At 37.8% G+C, this 8,900-nt stretch overlaps 1 protein-coding gene across 1 annotated transcript in view; it reads left to right on the top strand.

Moving 5' to 3' along the window:
• Positions 1 to 8,900, top strand: part of RASA1 (RAS p21 protein activator 1) — a 153,904-nt gene that overhangs the window by 28,418 nt on the left and 116,586 nt on the right. The window lies entirely within an intron of this gene.

Here is an 8,900-nt window from a genome sequence, read left to right as displayed (position 1 = left end):
AAGAAAAAAAGAGAGGAAAAAAAATCCCTGATCTGATTATCTCACAGCTTTTTTATTGCCCAATAACTTGCACAGTCTTGAGCTTTTCTGGAGTTCTTTATTAATCTTTCATTATTGCATAAAACTGTCACAAAAATATCCTGTTGATTCAAGAAAGTTGCACAAGTGCATGCCTAAATGATTTGCACTGCTGATGTGCTTTTTGTTGTGTTTTTCTTTATATTTCCCAAGAACAGAAGGGACTCCCGCCTTCCCAACATTTTCCTGTTCTATTTTTAAGAAGTGGGGAGAGAACAAGCAGAAAACAAAAATGTGCTCGTGACATCTTCAACCTGATAGAAAACTTATGTGGGGAAACAGACAATACTCCAGAGTACCTTTATGTGATGTAACATATGGCTGAATGCTTTAAATTGTGTGTGTATAATTTGGAGTTACTAACTGGGATAGCTAAATAATTACAGGTGAAATTTAGGCTCCCAATAAATCTTTGCTTTGCAGATCTTTCCAGAAATGGTCTTAACTGCCCTTCTGTGACCACAAGTTCCTTCGCACTCCACAGCAAAAATCAACAATGACAGTAACTTTCATCTTAGAAACAGAATTAGAAAATACCTGGGATTAGATTTGTTGAAGCAGCTGGAAAGTATCACAATGAAATTTGAAGAATTGATGCTTCTTTCTCCTCTACTGTCTTACCCTACTTCCCAAACAAATTCTTTCTCTGGCAAAAAACATGATGGTTCTTTTTGGCTGAGAACTAACTTTCAGAATAGACCTTCTGCCTAATTTCAGTTTATTCTATGCTAGGATACAAAATGCAGCAATTACTTCTTTCCAGTGAAAAATATACCAAATTTTAAAAGCAAGTTTTCGAGGGGAGAATAAAGTATGTCACGATTGCCAGTACTCCATACATCAGTAATGTACGGGGAATTTGTGAAGAATGAAGTTATGTACTTATGAGCAGAAGATAAACATTTTCACGGCTGATAATTTATATATTGGCTGCCAAGTTCTTAACTGAATTACAGCTTCATGCATTTGTCCTCAGCAGTAAATGACTATATTTTCAAAAAAAATTGTTGAACACTGTTAAGTGTTGTTTTTCATCAACCTTCTCTTTTCTGCATTCACTGCTCTGATTTTTCCAGTACTCTCTTGGAAGGAAAATGAAATCAACCAGTTAACCTAGCTGAAAAAAAATAATTTTGTTTCCCTACATACTGTGTTGCACTTTTAAAGGCACAGAGTTGTTTAAATGATGTATGTGTGTATGAGAACTAAAGCATGTCTTTTCCTTGAAAGATGGAATTGAAAAGTACATTTGTGACTTTTCTAGAGTTTCAAGTTAAGATTTTGGGTTAAAACAATATAGGCTTGTTATATACTGAGATTTTCAAAAGGTTCTTTAAATACTGGTTGCATACCAACAGAAGTTATAATTATCCAAGATTATTTTTAAAATTCTTAAAACTCACAGTTGGTGGACCAAAAGACTGACATGCTAGGCAAGGGATCCATGTTACTCTCCTTACTTTAAATGTGTCTTTTAATCTGACATTGACGTAGAATGAGTTTTTGCTTTGCTTTGCTAGGAGAGGAACTCACTCAGAACAACTGGTATTTTTCCTTTACCCATTGTGAGTTTTGTTTCTTCAGTATTTGAAAATATTGTGGATATTGCTGAAAAATAATAATAGATCCATCATATCCAGTTATTTTGAACTAAACGAGTGCTAAAATGGGATTAAAGGTCATCTAGGAAGACTTTTTTGCTTTTTGATTTAGTGTTTCCTTTGCACTTAACTATACTAGGTTACCAGGCTAAAACAGATATTTTTAATATGGGCCAAAAAGCCAGCAAGTTCAGTGTTTTAGGTCTGAGGCCTATTAAAGCATTGATTTTGCTGCCACTGTTGCTGCCACTCCCTTACTGAGTTAAGTAACGACCAATTATTAATTATGAGGCTATATGCAGAGAACATGATCTGTATATCTTACAGTCTTGAATCATACAGTAGTGCAGATAAAATATACTTACATCCACCACTGCATTTGTAGGATGTCTGTACTTTCTCTCAGTAACCGAAATACAAATTATGATCAGCACATAGAAACTTCTTGAAGGCCAGGAACAAGTTTCATCTTTACTATTGTTGAATAATGCTAAATGTTAAAATCATCTCTACTTAGAAAGGTATAGGGTATGAGCTAGCATTGATATTTAGAATAATATGCTGCTGCTGACATCTTGTGGAAATGTATGATAAAATAAAGCAACTAGGAAATTATATTTAGAATGCAACTACTTCTGAATGAATAAATGGTAAAAAGATCATTTAACTCTGAACATTACAAAATGTAAGAATTCAACACGGTATTCAGCTATCCTGAAATAAAAACTGCATTCTCCTTTTTGTTAGAGGAAATAAAGGGCTTATAAATGAGAAAACACAGGCACATTTGTTGTTTTAGTTAAAAGATGAAACGGTTTTGTTGAATTGGAGAACAGGGAAGTGAAAAAGGTAAGCTGCTCTTATTGGCGGTACAATAGGAGATAGTATAGAAAAGAAAATGAAAAGAGCTGGAAGAACTACTACAGTCTTAGCTTCGTTCCCTCCAGCCTTCTTAGGATTAGCATTATGGCATTTTCCTATTACGAAGATAAATGTAATGGGGAAAGCAGTATTTTTTAGGGTTTGTTTTTTTTCTTTTTTTTTCATGACCAAGTGGTCACAATATGTACTTTATCTGTATAAATACACAGGTATGTATATGTAGACACACTCACACAAGACGGAGGTGTATTCTTCTATGCTGAAGAAGAGTTCAGGAATACAAAGTTTTTATTTGCATATCTCTCTTATTGCTATTTAACTGTACCAAAGAATCATTAGGATAATTAAATTCTGTTTTGTGTTTGTTTGTTTTTCTTTTTTTAAGATGAAAAAAATATCCAACTGCTTCAAAGTGTAGTAGAAGGCACGCTGAAAGACCTCACTGTCATCAGAACAGGGCATTGCAACCAGCCTGCAATACTGGGAACATTCCAATCCAATATAGCCTATCATAATCATTTGACTTCACTTTTATGCCCCTTGCAGCATCTTCATTGTTGCCTGTTTTCAAAAGTGTGCATTACATTTCCCACTGAGCATATATGCTTCTGCCCTATTACATACTTAATTGCTTTATGTGCCAATGTACTTGACTCTGTGTATGAGGGTGCATGTGCACATAAATGAATTAAAAGTCTTCTTCTGATGAGTTCTGCATTGATTTCACTTTTATTTCAAATTGCTTTAAGAGCTAAGAGGTGTTGTATATTCTGCATGAGAGCTTTACAATGATAACACTGATAATGGATGTGAATTTTCTGAATTTTCCATTGGTAATACATAACTAAACTGTACTGAAATCTCAACACAGTGACAAAGCTGATGCTGTGATTCATGTAACAGTTTATCACTGTCTAAGCACTTGCACGTCACAGCAATACAGGGCTCCAAAATATTGCAGAATCTCTCTAAAAAATGTGAAATAAGCAACAGACTATTGGTAACATTTACATTTTAAATTCAGTGCAGTTTTATAGGCTGACTGTTAAAGGAAACTGTAATAATGTTCATGCTGCCAGCAGTACAGTTTCCTACTGCATACTTCTACAATATAAGTCTTAACACTTTCAGGCAGGATACTATAATTTTTTTTTTATATATATACATATCTTTTGCCTAAATGAAGCACAAGCATTTTATTAAACCAGAGCAGACTAAAGTGAGACTTGGTCTTAGAAAACAAACTAAGTTTATGAATAAGTCTGGGCAATTATCATCATGAAGAATAAACTGTTAAAGAAACTAAGCAAACCACAGTAGAGCACATAGCTAACCCACTGTTTTTTAAATTCCAGTGCAGAATGTCATCTGGAAAACCACCCACTTTACAATTTTTAAAGCTGCCATTTTAACTGTTTATTATATTTTAAAATGTATTTACAAAATTTTGTTCTGTGACCAGTCATATGTTTTAAATTTACTTCTAGAATCATCCAGGAGTAAATACTAAAATTTCTGCTTGTATATTACAATAGTTTGAAATGGAACCAAAGCTATACATCACGGCTTGAAAAGTTGCTTTCCATAATAAATAGCTTGCTTATTTTAAAATTAGGAAAACAAGGTAGGTAGTAAGCATTAAGAGGATGATAGCATTACATAGGTGACATGATTGTATTCACCAGCACAATACGTATGCATTATATTTATGTTATTTATTTTCATGCATCTAAACTGCAACTAATTAGATGGCATAGTGCATCTGTAGATGGTGGTTGAAAACATTTAATACATTGGATGCATTTTGGAGCCCCAGTCAAATTTCTTGCTGCGTGGACTTGTGTAGTGCACTACTTTATGGACACACTAGACAGCCTTGCTCAGCACAGTTCCTCCTATAGCCAGACCCAACCATCTGTGTGTATTGCCCAGGCTAGATTTTGTCCTCAGGTACAACAACTTGGTGATACCAATAATCTTTGTGGATTTACTCCTGACGTCTCTAGATGTGACAAAGACAAGGATACAAAACTATTTTGATGGCATGCATTCTTAAAAAATGAGGTAGTCATCTTCCTCCAGTGTAAAGGAGATGTGCTGACTTTGGCTGGCCACCAGGTACTCCTCCTCCTTAGCAGAACAGGAGACTGAATGTAAAACAAAAAGCTTGTGTGTTGAGATAAGGACAAGGAAATCACTTAACAATTACAAGTAGGAAAATAACTGACCAAACGTGGGGAAAAATAATTAATTTACTGACACTCTAAGTATGTTTAGATAGCAAAAAACAAAAATATATTTTCCCCATTCACTCTTCTTTTTCCAGGCTCATCTTCATCCCTTCACACCCAACTGCTTTACCTCCTCTTCCTCTCTAAGAGGCGTTGGGAGTATGGAGAACAGGAGCTATGGTCAATTTGTAACAGTTCATATCTATTGCTCCTTCTGCTGCACCACAGGCTGCTCTCCTCAGGCTGCAGCTCCAGCCAGTGCTGCTCCTGCGGGGATGTCCATGGGCTGTGCCTCCTTCAGGCCTCACCCGCTGCTGCACCGGGGGCTATGCCTCCTTCAGGCCTCACCCACTGCTGCACCAGGGCTCCTCCATGGCTGCATGGGGAGATGTGCAGGGTACAGCCTGCTCCTCCACGGGCCTCTCCTGGGCTGCAGGGAGCTGCTGCTCCGCAACTGAACACCTCCTGCCCTCCTCCTGCAATGCCCTCAGTGCCCGCAGGGCCGCTTCTCTCACAGTGCTCACCCTTCTCTCCCAGCTGCTGTCACACAGTGGTGTTTCCTCCCTTAGCTCTGTTGCCTGAGAACACACCCAGCATCGCTCACGGCTCAGCTGTGCCAGCAGCAGGTCCCTTTGGAGCAGCTGGAGTTGCTCTGCTATCATGGAGCACTGCTGGGCTCTGCCCACACAGAACATCCCTGCAGCTGCTCTGCTTAAATTTGAAACCACGAGTACTATTAAAGTATATGGCAATGGTGCTGAAGTTATGCTAAGTGGAACATGAGGCAGGAGTAATACCTTGGAGCCCAGAGGGCCAGCCGTGCCCTGGTGGGCTGCGGGCCCAGCACTTCTGCTGGGCAAGAGGAGGGGCTGTGCCTCCTGCTTTCCGGCACTGCCTGTGGGTTGGCAGTCACACTGTAAGTAGGGCGTAAAGCTATTAGAGAGTGACGAAAGGAAGCCTAGAAAGATGGTGAAGGGCCTGGAGGGCAAGGGGTATGAGGAGCAGCTGAGTCCCTTCTGTTTCTTCAGAGCAGAGCAGAGGAGCTGAGGGGAGCCCTAATGGCGGCTGCCAGGCTCCCTCACAGGGAGCGGAGGGGCAGCGCTGAGCTCTGCACTGTGTGACAGCGACAGGGCCCAGGGGACGGCATGGAGCTGTGTCAGGGGGTAGGGGCAGCTGGGGGTCAGGGAAAGAGTGTGCACCACGGTGCGGTGGGCACGGCTGGAGTTCAAAGTATGTCCGAACGCTCTGAGACACAGGGTTTGAATTTAGAGTGGTCCTCTGTGGAGCTAAGGGTTGTCTTCAATGGTCCGTATAGGTCCACTCCAACTCAGGAGATCCTATGGTAACCAAACAGAAAGTGAGCTTCCATCTGGAAGATCTTATTTTTGCACTTTCCATTCATCTGTGAAAAGATAAAGGCTTCTGACTGGAAAATAATCCACTCAAAAGCAGTTAAGATCTTTAATATGGCTCTTCACTTGGCTGTAAATGTTTTTTGCTTAAATCTCTATCTTAGGTTCTTTCTAGTATTTTTATTTTTTAAAAGCATTTAAAAAACAGATGGGGGCAAGCTGATAGTTCTGCACTAAATTCCTTACTGTTGTGTTAAGTGACAGCTGGCACATGTCTATTCCATCCTAAACAATACTATCCAAATCACAAAACAACACTACAGATTATTTTTGCTACATGAATAACATTCATCAATGAGAACAAATGGCTGAGTGCAGAGCATGTAAAACCAACACCTTTTAAAGCTGACAAGAAAACATCCTAGTTTAAATTCCTATGACTCAATTTTTAAGTGATACGATGCAAAAAAAATAATAATAAAACAAGTACTATTTGCTATAGATTTATTCTGCAATATGAACTTGAGTGAACATTGATATATGTATATATATATAAAAGCATGCTGAGTTTGTACAGTATTTAGTGAGCATAACACCTAAAGAAAAGTTTCTACTAGGATTAGTTTATGGTTAAAGAATCGAGAAATATGAAGTGAGGAGGCTGCATATCGGGAAGTTTTTAGGAAAAAAACTAGCAGATGTGATATTGCATATAGGCAGAATATCCAGTGTTTCAGTACTGTCACATTTCACTGGTAAAACTGTGTTGCCCATGCCTTGTGCCACGCTTGCCTTTTGTTTTCTCAAAATCCTCAGACCATGGTGAAAATCAACATGCATAGTGTATAAGCATCCTGAATACCCAAAAGATGATCAGATACAGTATTCTAACCCAGAAGCTTTTGTTTCAAAATGCCACATTCGTTTTACTTAAAAAATAAAGCTTTTAGTAGTTTGATAGAAATACTGTTCAGGGTGTGCGGAAAGAAAGGAGTGCTGGGGAGAAAAAGAGATCCTGCACAGAAGAATGTGAATTGAGACTGAGGCAGGTAACCAAACCTCTTTCAATTTCCCTGGAAATCAGTAACATAGAAGAACCATTCATTTGCACAGTATGAAAGCAGGTGTGCAATATGACTAGAAGGGAAGAAATGGCAGTGTGTAGTCTGAAAAGGTGATAAATGCTGTAATTGTTACCTGCCCCACTTGGTCTCCCCAAGCTCGAGTTTGGCTCAGAAAATGCTGAAACAAAGAGGTTTTATTTAGGTCATTATTTACTATTCACTTTTGCAGAATGGTGGCTTTAAGTGTACAAAATGTGTTCCAGACTGTGTTAGTTAAAAGGTTTATAGCACTTTGAAAATAAACTGTAACATCTAAAAGCTAAATTTCAACAACTCACAGACCAAGGAGAAAGAAGAAAATAATAGTATAGAGAAGAAAAACAATTAGGAGAGAAGAGAGAAAGGTGGTTTCCAAACATGTAGTTCATTATGAGATAATAATGGGATGTTTAGATCAGTCATAAGATTTTTTGGACTTATGACAATTTCTGTAAAAGACAAATCTGCAAGGGACTTGCATGCTTCTTTGTGTATGTGAACAGTTCAGCAATATTCCCAATTTAAAGTTTCTCTGTGCCCGAATAAAACTAGTAGTTATGGTAGTGGAGAGATAAGAAAAACCAAATAAGGGATAAACATCCCATGACTTTGGAAATGACAACTGTAATCTCACTGGAGGAAAAAAGAGACTGAAATATATTTAAATCTTTTCCATTTTGCCTAGAGGAAGGATGCAAAGTCAAAACAAATTTCTGCTTTGAAAACTGAAGCTAGCAAAATCTTGTCAACCCAGTAACTTTTAAAAGTTGACCCCTAAGAATCTTTTGGAGCAATTTCCTAGGGAAATCACTGCATTGTTTAGGATGGCAGAAATCTCAGGACACATTGCCTCTTTCAGTTGCAGTGCTCTGGAGTCATATTAGCCTCAACCTGTTTTGACATGAATTCCTAAACCCTGATTTACACACATAATTAAATTTGATTTTCTCAGTCAAATTGTGGGTTGATTGTGCGTGGACAGCAAAGAGAGGAAGTTCTTGAAGAGATAGAACATGGCATGAGATAAAAACAAAATAGTTACTATTTATTGAAATTCCCTCCCTGCATTGCAAATGAACATTCAAATAAGGAGTAATAGAATGTAGCAAACAAACATAGTTATTTCAGTAAAAACATATTTTCTGTTCTTCCACATAAATCTAACACCAAAACAAATGTTATGTGCTCTTGACCACTTGAAAGAACAAAGCGTCCCCAGAGATGGTGATGCTTGAAGGCAGTGGGCCATTCTTATTGTTCAAGCCTTGTGGTAAATAAACAGAATTTTGCAATGTCATGTTTTCTCTGGATTAGACAGTAAATAATATAGAATTAGAGCACAAAATGTTGTGTTAGTTACAGCTGCTCTACTTGAATTTTTAAGTAGTATGACTAACAACTTTGTGGCCAACTAAAGCACTGAAGTTTTTTTTATTTTATACTTAGAAAAAAATTTGCTAATCACTAGAACAACATCAAGTGCAAAAATAATCTGACATGGTGAATTAAGTTCTTTACATTTATAACATATTGTAGAGGGTCTTACTGAAAGCTAAATTGGACCGAAGTCCAATATGACAGCTCATCACCAGACTGATTGAAGTAATAATAAATAAAAGACAGCAGTTTCTTTTTTCTTTTTTCTTTCTTCTT

The sequence above is a fragment of the Meleagris gallopavo genome, chromosome Z, assembly GCF_000146605.3.
Source record: "Meleagris gallopavo isolate NT-WF06-2002-E0010 breed Aviagen turkey brand Nicholas breeding stock chromosome Z, Turkey_5.1, whole genome shotgun sequence".
NCBI lineage: Eukaryota > Metazoa > Chordata > Aves > Galliformes > Phasianidae > Meleagris > Meleagris gallopavo.
Note: the sequence above shows the minus strand (reverse complement) of the source record. Positions and strands in the feature narration are given on the sequence as shown.